Source organism: Phyllostomus discolor, chromosome 2, assembly GCF_004126475.2.
Source record: "Phyllostomus discolor isolate MPI-MPIP mPhyDis1 chromosome 2, mPhyDis1.pri.v3, whole genome shotgun sequence".
Classification (NCBI taxonomy): domain Eukaryota; kingdom Metazoa; phylum Chordata; class Mammalia; order Chiroptera; family Phyllostomidae; genus Phyllostomus; species Phyllostomus discolor.
Window position 1 is genome coordinate 157,027,224 of NC_040904.2, and position 15,447 is coordinate 157,042,670.

Genomic DNA, 15,447 nt, shown 5'->3' on the forward strand with positions numbered 1-15,447 from the left:
TTAATCCTTACAACAATCATATGAGCAGGATACAATGATAGCCATTTACAGATGAGAAGAAGAAGCCTTATGTGGCTGAATAACATCACAAAGCTCCCTTAACTAGTCTAAGGACAGTGATTCCACACCTGTGATCTGCACGAGCTTGGCAAGCCGTGACATGAACAGGAAGTTGGTAACTGTCGGACAGCCCGAAACCATAAACACAGGTAGAATAGATGCAGCTCATAACAATCTTTTTAGTCGGCAGTAGGTGTGTCTTTGGGGGAAACTCTAATGAGGCTCTCTTCATAGGAATGATCTAATGACCTTGAAAATTAAAGAGAGAGACTTTGGGAGTTATTTCTATGTTTTTTGCTGCTATGAGAATGTGTGTTTAGTGCCTTCCAGTTCCGTGTTAGGAAAAGACTCACTGTTTCCTTTGAAGAAAGAAAAAGTTATAAACATTTCCTCCCAGATAGCTTCTGTTGATTTAAGCAATGCCTTCCCCAAATACTCTTAGCATGTACGCACTCACGCGCCTTGAAGCATGTAATGCTTCTTCTCTGATAACAACACCCAGATCATTATTTGCATCACTGGCCTCTGAGCTACTTTAGAAGATAATGTGGGAGGATATGGGAAATATTTTAAGTGTTGTGCCTCATCCTTCATATTTTTAGTGCACATTTAATGAAAATTTACTGGCTCTTATATTGGAGTACTTTTTATTTCTACTTATTTACTTATTTTTGCTCTTATAATTTATTATCCCTTTATTCTCTCACTCACAGTATTATTAGGTGAGTAAGGAGATCACTGAAATGTGACATCAGAAGAACTGGGTTCTCCCCCTGGCTAATACGAACAGTGATAACGTGCCAACTGCAATAATAAAACTACCAAATAGTTATTAAGCTCTACTTTGTAAGTTTTAATGATTAATTTAACAAATATATATTGAATACCCAATATGTAACAGGTGTCCAGACAGTTTTGTATTCACTGGGTATACAGCAAGAACAAAACAGATACAAATTCCTGTTGCTATGGCCTACAGTGTGTGTGCATGCATATACACATGTGTGTGAGGGGTTAGGAGACAGATACTATACAGAATAGTTAAAACGTGGTGTAGATCAGATAGTGGGGAGTATTTAGAGGCAAATGCAGTAGAGTAGAGGTTGGAGAGTTCAGGGAGCCAGGAAGGGTTGCCAGGTAAAATTGGGTGGCTAAGTTTCCAAGATGATGCTTAAGCAGAGAACTCAAGAAGGTAAAGAAGCTAGCCAAGCAAATACATGAGGTGGGATGGGCTGTCTAGGCAGAGAGGAGCTGTGCAAAGGCCTTGATATGGCTGTGTGCTTGGTGCACTTTTTCACAGCAAGGAGGCCTATGTGGCAGGGGCAGATAAGGGCAGGGAAAATAGTTTCAGGTACAGTAAGAGGTGGCATAAAGAACCAGATCAAATAGAGCTTTTTAGGGCACTGTCAGGACTTTGGTTCTTCCTGAGTGCGATGAGGTTCCCTTGGAGGGCTTGAGCTGTGGAATGACGTAATTAAATCTGTGTTTTAAAACTACCATTTGAGCTGGTGTGTGAGAAGAAACAATAAACTGTGGAGGGACCAATTAAGTACCTACTGGAATAATCTAGGTGAGAGATAATCATGACTTGGCCAGGTGGCAGTGTGGAAGGAGTGAGAGGTATAGTTCTCTGCTAAGCATTTTATAGACACTCTGTGAATTTGGTGAAATAATTTAACAACTCTGAGTGTCATTTTTTCATCTTTAAGGTGGGAGCAAAACAAGTATTCTATTTCTCAGTATTAGCTTAAGAACGGACAGTTACAGTTCCCACGGGAAACATAATCAAGTTGAATCTGATGACTAAACTATGGGGAATGGAGCAGAACAGAAAGCACAGGGAAAAGACCCATCCCTTGGAAAAAGGTATGGCTGAAAGGGAAAGTTGCGTGAGAGCCTTTGCTGCCCGGGAAACTGAATGCCCATGTGTAGAAGGGAGAAACCATCTCTAAGGTTGGATCCGAGGTGAGACATAGAGAACAAAATCTGAAGAACCCTCAGATGATAGAACTGCAGAGTGGTGCAATCTGCCTGGTGGCCCTGGAGAAGCATTTTATAACCTTTGGGATCAGAGCTACGGGGGAAAAAAACAAAGGCTTGATATATACTTCTGGTATGACACTTTTTTACAGAAACATCGACGAGCTGGTTATTATAATAAACCAGCATAGTTCATTGCCCAACAACAGCAGAGGAGGGAAGGTAATGTCAGAACTGGACACTAATTTTTTTTTTTTTCAGGAAAGTCTGCACTGCCCTACTGGTGAGGAAAATAAGAATCCATAACAGGGCCCAGACACAGTTCCTTAGACATCACAGAGGTCACACCCTCCACTGACTGTGCCTTCTGTGTTCTTGGGATCCGTCTGGAATCACACAGAGGTGGAGACTTTTACTCATGGTTGCTGGGACCTAGCACGCGAAGCTGAACTGTCAGCATGGATAAACAGCGTGTGGTCAAATTTAGCTCTGTCTGTATCTCCATGTTACTGTGGAGATGATTGTTAATAATAAATGGATAATTTGAAATTATAAGCATTTTATACACAGAAAGTATAATAATGATGAAATCTATAATCAGAACCAAAATATGAAGATAGAAAAATATTGGTATCTGGTAACTGCATCCCATCTTTGACCTCAGTGCTGCCCAGAGACCTCACTCACTAAATGCCTCTTCACCAGCAGGACCATAGTTTGCTGAACTCAGTTCTTCTTTCAAAATTTATCTCATCTAATACCTATTTTCTCCAAGTGTTGATCCTTACCAGATCTTAATAATACCTTGCTTTATAAACCTATCTTTCTAAGGTTCTCTTCAGTTGTTTTTTGTTGACAATAAGCAGTTTCAGTTTTTTCTACACTTCTGGCTATTACTGTGACATTTACTTTACACTCTCCTGCTTTTCTGTTTCTCATATCATGGTCCTGGTATATTACCTTTATATTTTATTACTTATACATTTAGTTTGAAATGCTTATAAGAAATTTGTAAGACAATGTCAGATAGATTATTGAACATATGGGTCAATGGGCCTCAGACTCAGTCTGAGCTGGAGAAGAACGCCTAAGAGAGTGGATGGTAAGTGCAGCCATCTGAACAGAATGCATCATTGTGCAGAGAGTAGCCTTAGATAAGAAATGTTCTTTGGAGAAACACCCCTGGGGATGCTCAATTTAAAGTTCAGGTAGAAGAAACTCAGCCTACAAAGGATACTGAGAAAGCATAGCCTTGGAGGTAGAAGGCTACTTGTGAGAATCACGTGTCAGGAAGGCAAAGAGAGGGAATGTAACAAGAAGTGGGGTGTGATCATCTAACCTGTGCTGAAAAGAAGTCAACTAAATGGTGTCTATTGGATTTTATGACATTGAAGTCATAGGGGACATTATATGGACACTTTTAATGAGCTGGTGTAGGAGCAGAAGCTAGATGAGAAAGGTGTGAGGACTAAAAGGGAACTAATGAAGTAGAGAAGAAGAGTATAAACAACTGGAAATCTGTCTGTGAAGAGGAGGAGGCTGGCAGAACAATGGTTATGGGGAACTGTGGAATTGAAAGATGTGCAAATTTAGGAGCATATTTAAATGCTGATGGAGTTTTATTTTGAGGGAGGATAAAGTGTTTATACGTGCTTACCTCCACTCCTTACAGAAAGCCCACTACAATGAGATTAAAGGGATTAAGAAAAGTGTACATCCACAATGGTGATAATGAAAAAGAAACACAATTTTGAAAATCAAAGCAGACAAAGAAATGACAAGTCATTTGTGGAGCATATAAATTTGGAAACTAGGTCATTGCAGAGGGAGGTACTGATTTTCAGTATCTCCAACTGAGTCAGGACCCTCCATAGAGCTTCACATCTTAGCAATACCATGTACTATGGAAAGTAAACTGCAGGCATAGGAAGAAATGAGAGGGTCTTGAAGATCTTGTGGATGGAGCTGCTGATCCCCTGTCCAAATCAGCCTAACCAGAAGCACCCTCTGACAACAATGCAGAGGACTTTTTCTCTGTAGAAATTAAACCAAAAAGGCTCAGGACACCTGACACATTAGGGGGTATATGTGTGCATATGTGCAGATGGTGAATGAAGTACAGGACTGAAAACAAAGGAACTGACTGAAAGTTCTCATGCTGATGAGTGTCCATCCCTGCCTCTTAAATGGCAGAAGCCAGAAACAACGTTCCTGGGAGGGCACTTAGAGATATTGTATTAGTTTTCTAGGGCTTCCATAACAACATCCCACAAACCAGGTGGCTTGAACAACATAATTATAGTATCAGTTCTGGAGGCTAGACACCTGAGAACCAGGTGTTGGCAGAGTCAGTTCCTTCTGAGGCCTGTGAGGGAACATCTGTTCCTTGCATCTCTCCTAGTTTTTGGTCGTTTGCTTGCATTCTTTGGCATTCCTTGGCTTCTATTGCATGACCCCAATCACTGCCTGATCTTCCCATCCTGTTCTCCTTGTGTGTGTCTCACTGTGTCCAAATTTTCCCTTTTTATAAGGACACCAGTTATATTGAATTGAGGACCAACCCCACTTCAGTATGACCTTAACTTAATTACCTCTGCAACCAATAAGTTCATATTCTGAAGTACTGGGGTTTAGGACTCCAACATATGAATTTATGGGAACTACAATTCAACCCATAACTGTGGTCAAATTTGAACACACTCAAATCTATTTTGGAGTCTCCAAAATAGTCAGCTCACTATGCACAGAAGTCAATACGTGTTGGAACCAGTGATTCCATTAGGCCCTCGGTGCTTTAAGGATGAGTCAATAGCCAAAGAGCAAACACACTTTAGAAACTTCAATGATGAAAGAGTTCAAAGTAAACAGAAATGAAAAGATCATGGACAAAATAGAGATAATAAAGAAAATGAAGTAATCTTCAGAATATTATAATGACTGTCCTTTGATCAGCTGTTGGGAACCGCCCTGCCTGGCTTCAGGAGCTGTAACCCCCCCATGACTAAAGCTGAGTGAGAGACCTTGGGACCATAAGCCACGGAGGAGAAAAAGCTTATCTCTCTGGCAGGAGAACTGCCTCTGTCCACTTTACTTCACCCTGCCTGGCCCCCAATGCTTGGTCAGTTAGTCAATAATGGGTAAGACAGGCATTATCGCCTGGGAAGGCCCTCAGGGAAGGACTTGGGGTGCTATAGAGAAAGGGGGTGATGGACCCCTGCCCCTTGGCTTTGACATAGCCTTAGCCCTCATTTTGTCTGTAAGAAGTCTCCTAATCTCTTGGCTGCCTTACTTCTTCCCTTGCTCCACTTAAGCCTGAAACAATGTAGGAGGTGGGTGTGGCCCTGTGCTAGAAAGGACGGGTTTCCTGGGGCAATCAGTCCTAAGAAAGAAATCATAAAATCCTATGAAATCTGCTTTGTTAATACCCTCAATTTAAATGATAAGGGTCAAAGCCTGACGTGAAGTTTCATGGCCCTTTAGCTATCTGACTGTGACTCAAAATAGACCCTCAGAGTTCTTTGAATGTTATCTATTTGATCATTACTGCCTGACAATGATTGATGGGCTTAATCTGAGAATGTGGGTCTACGGAACTGCTGGTTGCTTACTGATTGTAATAATGTTCTATGTACTTTGATGCATTTGCGAGTTATTTTCCCAGGGTCATGTGAGAGACCAGCAAGTAGTAAGCTTTGTGGGATCTATAGTGGTCCTAACTAAAAACAAAGGGGGGAGATGTAGGAGGCCACTCTGCATGGTGTGGGCCCTGCTCCCACTGGGAGGTGCACAGGACCCATGCCCATGGATAGGTTCTCCTGTGGGGAATCAGGCCTGCAATATACCTAGGCCACTATGAGTCTTTCTTTTTGCTAAAACTCCCTCACCCTGAATTGATGACATTTACTGCAAAGCAACTTCCTAAAATTCATACTAAACCTTCCAAGAATGAATGTAACTGGTTCATCCACTTTTGCCTTTTCATTTGCAAATATCCCTCTTCTGTGATATGACTAGCAGCATCCTCTCCTTTGTTTCCTGTAAAAGGTAACCACCTAAAGTGAACCTATGCATAGTAAATGAGGACCATCATGTAATGGGTGGAAATAACCAATAAATGCCTGTCATGGTAGAGGCCATGGCTTTTGCTCCCCTTGAGAGAAAAGCCATGCTGTCCCTTTTCCTCCATCAGATTTAGTAATCTCTTTGAATGCCTCATTTCATCCATAATGATGTGGACACTGTGGGCTGGTGTCTACATCATTTTGAGAGATAATAAAAGTTTACTCGTACCTTAAACAAGACAAAGGTAAGACTAAGAAAGAACTATCAGGACGAAGAAATATCTCTTGGTTGCTAAAAATATAATTGCAAAATAAATATAAACATAGGCAATTCCCCAGAAATTGGAATGTAAGGGTTTAGATGCAGAAGAAAGAAAACATAGTACCCAAAGTGAGATTCTGAGAAGATAGTGGGGCAGAAGATAGGAATTTGGAGAGCAATAGAGGGATTATTCTAACTGGAGGGATTGGGGGAAAGGATTGGGGTGCATATCTGCATTTAGATTTGTTGGTGGGACATTGAAAGGGTATCTATAATATAAGCAGTATTTATATATTTTTATGTGAAGTAAGATAAATAAGAGCAGATTTTATAGAATCACAGGTGTCTAGATTTTAATCCTGCCCCTGCCTCTTATTAGCTGTGTCACTTTAGTCGGTTGCATCTGCTTCTGTGCCTCAGTTTCTTTATTATTAAAATGTAACTAAAAGTACTTACCTCATATGGTAAATGAGTTTTTGTAAGCACAACACTTGGAAGAGTGCCTAGCTTACAAATCCATATATGTCTCTCTCTCTCCCTATACACACACATTTAAGTTGTTGCTATGGTTGCTATGGTTGGTGCTGATAATATTTGGTTTTCAGGTGCTTCTGGAGAAGGTCCAAGAGGCAAGGAAGTTAAGCACATTGACATATGATAGAAGTGAAAGACCATGAAACTAAACTGAGCAGGGTAGAGAGTGAACATACAACAGGGTGCTTTCGAATATGGGGAATAAGGCTGAGGTGCCAATGAGCTGGAGAATTAGTTGGGATTAATGACTAGGTAGAGAAATAAGTTGAAAAGCCAAGTTGGGAAACATAGGTTTCATGTCAGAAGGGGGACATTGGCTTTAGTTTTTCTGGAGGTATAGCTATTTGGAGTGCTGCCAAGGTCACTGTGACTGAAGAAAAGTGATGGGGAAAGCAACCGGACATGAAAAATCATCTTAGTTAAACTTACCATGTAACCAAGCCAAAGAATAAAGAAAACTTATTGGATTATTTATATAGGGATAGTTCATAGAACAAACCCAAGGGCAGCCTGGCACTAAGACATGCTGTAAAAGTAAGCATAGCATATTAATAATTCAAGTGATTTTTTGTATCTTTTTTGCTTCTGCTCAATGTTTCTGCTTCAGCATTCTCTCTCTGCACACTAGATTTCATTGCTTGACATATACAGAAACAACAAAGCCATTCACAGGTCTATACTCTCTGTTTAATTGACTTACCCCATTCTAAATTCTTGGGAGAGAGAATCTGATTGGCACAGCTCTGGGCAAACATCTTTCTTAACCTGATTAGCTGTGTTCAGAGAAAATTTTACATTCTGCTAACGTGACTCCCGGGGGTCATATTCTTGCACACAAGAGTCAGTTCTTAGAGAAAAGGGACCAAGACAAGGGTAGATGTCTATAAAAATGTCCACTGGAGACCTTGGGAACTGAGATGTCAGTGCATTGGATGGGACATCCAGTTTCCCCCAGGACAATGGCAGGTTTTGAGGGAGAAACACTGTGAGTGATGTGCCCATTTGTCACTAAATGAGTGAGGTTCTCCAGGGTAATACTGTTTAACTTAACACGAACTTGTTCAGTCATTAGTTCACTCATTTTTGTCAATAACTATCTATCTATCCAATACCTATCAAGAGCTAAGCATTGCCATAATCATTGAAGATAGACGACCAGTGTTGCAAACTGGTGAAGACTGAGAGCTTTGGAGGCAGACTTAGATTCAAATCACTGCTCACTATTTACCACTTGTATGGTGTTGAACAATTTTTTTGCTAAGAATGCTTTTCCTTTTGAAAAATAGACAAAACAATTCCTGTTTCTGACTTCCAAGAATTAAATGCTACAACAGAGGTCTGGTACTTAGCATGGAAGCAGACATAGAAAGAGCTCCTAAAATGGCAACACGATGATAAATCGATGAGTCAAACTGCTTGAGGGTTACAGACCAGTAAATGAACAGTGAAAAGCTACCATAGATTTGGGCACAACAGATCTTTGGGGCAAGGAAATGAGAGAAACTGAGTGGGAAGCACCTGGGAAAACTTCTAGGAAATTCTGTGCTTGAGCAGTTTTGAAGGATGTGCTTGGTGGAAATTAGCTTGGTGGAAGGATGTTCTATGGTTCAAGGTTACAGTGAACCATATGCCTCATTCAAAGAATTCTAATTGGTGGAGAGTATGACAGTAGCAACAGGCATATATATGTGTGGGTGTGTGTATATAGGTATATACACACATATACACATATGCACATATATATACACACATGTGTGTGTGGGAGTTTCATTGTTGTTGGAGAGGCAGGAGAGGAAGCTGGGCTACAGACATGGGTATATACTGAGGATAGCCTATGGCTTAATGGTGTTAAGTGCTACCATGGTAAATTAGAACTACATGAGGGTCTTTGGCACAGGGGAAGTTGAAGCCCAATTATTAGACATAGGGTAGTCAAGGTGGGGTGGGCTAGGGGAAAGCGGGCATATAATGAGTTGTCCTTGTTACCATATCTAGTGCACAAGATCACAACGAGCTAGATAGCAAAGTACTTGCTGCTGAACCTGGAGAGTTGAGTGTGTGAGAGCCCAAACTTTTGTACATGCTATATATACATTTCCCTATGGATAAAATACAGTGTAGGTCAAGTGGCTCAATACTCCTAATGGTGTGGGAGGGGAGGAGATAAGGTGCTCAGGCCAATAATAAACAGAAATGAAACCTAATACATCTATTTCACTGCAGCCAATCCTTCTAACAAGGAGGGTGTGCTGGTGTCCTGTGGGAAGAAGCACTCTGCAGGCAGGGCTGCCTCAGCATTTAGGGAGTAAAGCCGGATGTGTTCATGGTGTCTGATTGCACAGCAAGTCTTCATCATGAAGCAGCCTCAAACCAAGGAAGCAGAGAGCCTGGAACTGTTGCTACTCCATGCATTTTTGCTGAATATTATAGTTCATTCAAGTCTTTCAAGAATATTTCAAGGGGAAATTGACAAATTTTCAAGAGATTTCTTTTCTCCTTCATAAAAAGAGTTTCTTAATGACTAAAACTTAAGCACGTTAGAAGCTTTACTACGGAAACCAGAAGACAGGTGAAGCTTATTTTAAATAATAAATGTGATTGCAGAAAGATGTATAGAAATATATTTCAGCAGAGAGTGTACTATACAAGGTCTGTCCAGAAAATATCCAGCCACATAATTATGAAAAAATATAGACATTTATTAAAGAAGATACAAGATACAAGAAACATTGTACATAGGACAATGATGTCTCAGTCCTCTTCAAAGTAGGCACCTCACACAATTCTCCCAATCACCATCAGCTGCTTCATCATATTTTCTTAAATTTCATTGATGATCTGAAATGTCTTCCCTTTCAAAGGTGATTTTAGTTTTGGGACAAGCCAGAAGTTGCAGGGTACCAAATCTGAGCTGTGGGTATACTGAGTCACCTAGGTAATTTGATGTTTCACCAAAAAGCTCTGCACAAGACGTGATTCTGAGTGGGTGCATTGTCATGATGAAGCTGTCAATCACCAGTTGCCCATAGCTGTGGCCTTCTGAATGATGCAAATAGTTTCCATGGAGGAATGTTCAAGCTTAATGCAAAATCTGATGCAGGTTCATTGCTCTACTCTCTCAGTCATTTTGAATGTGACGGCCACACAGTACACATGCTCACTCAATGGTGTCTACTGCTCCCACTACCTAGCACAGTGAAGTCATCATTCTTCACACATGCCCATTTCAGCCCACTCTCCTTGGCTGCTAGATTATGTTGATGACATGAAAACTCTTCTTATATAAACAATGGCTGGACTTTTTCCAGACAGACCTAGTTGTATAAGAACTAATTATTTACAGGAGACCTCATGACTCTTTTCATTGATAGTTTTCTTAAAACAAATAATTTCTATTTTATTTTATTTTATTTTATTTTATTTTATTTTATTTTATTTTATTTATTTTTATTGTAGTTTTTCCATACCGTTTATCTTCCTTAGAGCCTCTTCTATCTCTACCCACTCCCCTCCCCCCTGTAATCACCACACTGTTGTCCTTGTCCATGAGTTTTCTTTTTATCTCAATCCTTCTTCCCTCCCACCTCTACCAGAGCTGTCGTCCTGCTCTCTGTATGAGTCTACCTCTATTTTCCTTGTTAGTTCAGTTTGTTCATTAGATTCCACATATGAGTGAAGTTATGTGGTAATTGTCTTTCTCAGATAGGCTTGTTTCATGTAGCATAATGTTCTCCAGGTCCATCCATGCTGATCCAGCAATTCTACTTCTGGGAATTTATCTGAAGAAACCCGAAACACTAACTTGAAAGAATATATGTGCCCCTATGTTCATTGCAGTGTTATTTACAATAGACAAGAAATAGAAGCAGCTTGTGTCCATCAGTAGATAAGCAGATAAAATAGCTCTGGTACATTTATACAATGAAATAGTACTCAGCCATAAAAAAGGAAAACAAACCATTTCTTAATTCATTTGTCTTTTTGGCTTGAGGCAACATCTTGCAGCTACAAAGACTATAGATATGGTAAAATATATTGTGTCTTAAACATTTTGAGCAATTAGATTACTGATTTTTTTCTGTCCTTCTTTCTGGGGTTTTCTTTCCCCCACTCCCTCATACCTCTGAAATTTGGTCTCAACTCAGAATCAGGTCTTTTCTTTATGTTCTTTACCTGATTGCATTCTGGTCACATTCTATATAAACCTTTATAGAGAAGAAAATTTTATTTTTTGATTGTCTGGGGGCACTTAGAATTGAATATTAAAAGTGCTGATTACTGGACATCCAGTCAAGATGGCGGCATAGGCAGACAGGGCTTGCCTCTTTGCATAACCACATCAAAATTACAACTAAAATATGGAACAACCATCACTCAGAACTGTAGGAAATCAAGTTGAATGGAAATCTGACAACTAAGGGATAAAAGAAACCACATCCATCCAGACTGGTAGGAGGGGTGCAGACACAGAATGGGCTGGTTCCATATCCAGGTGTGATGGGTAAAAATTTGGGAGAGGTATCTCAGGGGTAAGGAGTCCCAGGACCACATCCGACCCCCCACCCAGGGTTCCAGTGCCAGGAAGATAAGTCCCCACAACACATAGCTACAAAAACCAGTGGAGATTGAGTTAGTGGAAGAAATTTCTGGAGCCCCAAGCAGTTCCTCTTAAAGAACCCACCTATAGACTTACCTACTCAGACTCAGTTCCTCTGAGCTCCAGCACCAGGATAGTAGCTTGAAAGACACCAGTGGTGTACAGGGAAAGACTGAAGTATCTGATATTCATCCAGGTGAACAGAGACCATTGTCCTCTTTCTAAACCCTCCTTCCACAGAGCTGGCAAAATGGTGTCATATCTGAGATTCCATCAACCTGGCTAACACTGTTGGACCCACCTTGGAGATCCTGAGAGATTCCGCCCCATCTAACTTACAGACCCATCCAAGCTGCTTTTCCATATGAATGGCTGATTTTGGCTCATGCTTCACAAATTCCTAAATCCTCTCGAACAAGCAACAGCTGGCCTCAGTGAGCAACAGGCCTGGCACTAGATTGGCAGCAGCCAGCTTAGATTCACAACTTGGCTTTGTCTGGGAATCTCCATGCCCAGCACAAGTAGCAGACATCTCAGATTGCATTACAGCTCACACAGGGTGGCTCCAGGCAAAATACAGGTGGGGTTTGACCTTGCCTTCCACCACCTGGGAAACCCTAGAGCCTGTACACCCAGTGGACAGCTACAGACCATGTCAGAGCACCACTACCCTGTCCTCTACAGGACACCTATTATATTATACCACACTACCACGACATGGAGTCAAAGCAGCTCTACCTAATACATAGAGACAAACACAGGGAGACTGCCACAAGGAGATGAATAAACATGGCCCAAATGAAAGAACAGAGCAAAACTCCAGAAAAAGCTAAATGAAATGGAGATAAGCAATCTATCAGATGTAGAGTTCCAAACACCGGTTATAAGGATGATCAAGGAAATTAGTGAGGACCTCAATAGCAGAAAAAATCTAGTCAGAAACAAAGGATATGCTCATTGAAATAAAGAACAATTTACAGGGAAACAACAGCAGGTGGATGAAGCTGACAATCAAATCAATGATTTGGAACATAAGGAAGAAAAAAACAATCAATCAGAACAAGAAAAAAGAATCCAAAATATCAGCATAGTGTAAGCATCCTCTAGGACTTCAAGATGTCCAACATTTTCATCATAGGGGTGCCAGAAGAAGAGAAAAAGCAAAAAATGGAAATCTATTTGAAAAAATAGTGAAAGAAAACTTACCTAATTTGGTGAAGGAAATAGACATGAAAGTCCAGGGAGCACAGAGAGTCCCAAACAAGATGGACACAAAGAGGCCCACCTCAAGACACATCATAATTAAAAAGCCAAAAGTTAAAGATAAAGAGAGACTCTTAAAAGCAGCAACGGAAGAGAAGTTAGTTACCAGATGGTTGCCAGATGGGGGGGGGGGGAGTTGGCAAGAGACTGGGTGAAGAGGTGAGGGGATTAAGAAGTAAAAATAGGTAATTACAGAATATACATGGAGATGTAAAGTACAGCATAGGAAATGGAGTAGCCAAGGAACTTACACTCACGACCCATGGACATGAACAATGGTGTGGGGATTTTCTAAGGGAGTGGGGGGTGCTGGGTGGAGGTGGGCAAAGGGAAAAATCAGAACAACTGTAATAGCATAATTAATAAAATATAATTTAAAAAGAAGTTCTAATTACCAGTTTTTTTATTTTTCTCTGAGATCCTAAAAAGGCCTAACTAAATGTAGAGAGATATTTGGAGGCATTTTTTTGTTGTTGTTGTTGTTTGAGCTTTGAAAATGCTCTAGAATTTGAAAGTGATGACGAGAGACTTTTAAACTATTTTTTCTCTGAAATCTTAAATTCATATTTACAAAGCCCAGTTTAGTTTTGTTCTCAAAGGGTTGTGATTTGGGGAAAATCTTTTCTCATATACTAAAGCTATTTAAAAGGAGTCAGAAAGGATCCTGTCCTTTTTCTTTTCATTTTTGATTCATGCTGCATGGTCTTCCTCTTCTCTCCCCCTCTTTGTTGCCCTTAGTTCCCCCAAATCATGTCTGGGACAAGAGTATTGTATCTCATGATCTCTTTTATGAGGTTTTCTTGTCAAGCGGCTTCAGTTGAAGCTGGGCATGCAGAGCTGTGATTTACCAGCATGCAGCAGCTGAGTGATTTATTGTATTCATAGGTCTTGAAGAGCAAGGCTATTAGATGAATGGAAAAATGCCAGGGAAAGAGAATGGCTGGTTCCCTCATGAACCATTGCTGGCATGGGAAGTTGGCTGCAGAGGTAAATGAATGGTGCTTGATTAGTCAGATGAACAGTTTGGAGAATTCAGGTAGGATGTTATTGTATTTGCTGCTGTGTTAGAACACTGTAGAAAATACTATATGTTGTACTGAGAGGACTGACTCACTGTTCTTAACATGAGAGCTCCATGTACAGTCACTGAGCAAAGGAAATGTTAAGTTGAGGAGGAAATGAGAAGAAACTGGCTTTTGCTCTTTAGGCATTCTGATAGCAAAGCAGGGTTTAAAAAAATAGGAAATGATGGATTTGAATAGAAAAATATATGTCCTAACACTTAAATGTTTTTGTGGGGTTTTTTTCTCCAGGAACTCATTCGCTGAGCTTAAATGAGAGTTAACCTTTTTAAATCAAATATTTTTGGTCCTAGGACAATCACTTTTAGTTTTGTCTTTACCTGAGGTGTGACTGCAGAACATGCTCTTTTAAAAAGTAGTGACATTTGGCTCTCTGAGAAAAATTTTACATTTGGCCCTAGACCTTCCTCTCCTGCGGCGATTCCGGACCACTTTAGGAAACTTGTCTTTTTTTGTGACATCATTTGAGTCAGAACTTGAGTCCTTTTTTTTTGTAGTGGTTCCAGGATTGCCTCTTTGTGTCTCTGAGTAACTGTCTGAATTTTCTTATAGCATTTTCTCAACATGTAGTCAGAGTCTCAACTGCATCGGTCACTGGGGGTGCTTTGGGATGCAGTATATTTCTGAGGACTTCTCTAGGGCTCTGTGTTAGAATTACCAGAAAGTAGAGACTAGGAAACTACATTAATACACGCACCCTAGGAGATTTTAGGTACACTGAAGTCTTGAACCACTCTTGTTAAAAGATGAGGGAAAAGAGTACCACATTTAATGAGCGCTTACATTCTTGTCACTCTTCCATGTGCTTTCTGTATATTAACTTTTTAGTTTTTATACATGATATAAATCAGTTATTATGTCACAAGTGAAAATGTTGTTCAGCTCTCTTTGCAAAGATCACAAAGCCAGGAAGTGCAAAACCAGGCTAACTTAGTCTAGCCTTAGAGCCTGTACTCTCTGTTACGCCACTGATCTCTTCATCATCAGTGGTGAGCCGTGTCCCTGGAACTTTCTGTGATGAAGATAAATAGACACTCGCCTTGGCTTTGTCTACTCCTAGGTTACAGCATCTCCTTTAGGGGCATTTCCAGGTGTCTTTTTAAGCTTTCTCACGGATAGTTCAAACTAAAAACAAACTCAGGGTGGTTCTATAGTGATGCACAAGTACGCTGCTCTGCCAACCCACCCGTGTGATTGCTGAGTGCCATTACAGCAAATAGCGCAACACTACATTGACCTGTCGACTCCCAATGTGTTTCAGTTCATAAGATTTGCTTTTCTGTTTCAGGTCTCAGATGGCTAAACCCTGTGATGACCAGTGTTATTCTTGAGGTTCAATCTGGTTTACAGACTCGGGCACCGTCTCTTGACAGAATGTTTTTTATTCAAACAGCGTACTTACAGTCAATTAAATGTGACATTTAAGGTCTGGCTTTTAAAATGTTGGTTATCAACCTTTTGGTCAGAACACTTCCCTTTTGTGAAAATACTTGGGAAATTAGACTTAAATGATACTGTTTTGACTTGTAGTGTTGTTCTGAGAACTACTGCCTTACTAAAATTTTATTAGCAAGAAGGTAGAAGATTAAGGGAAGACATACATTAGGC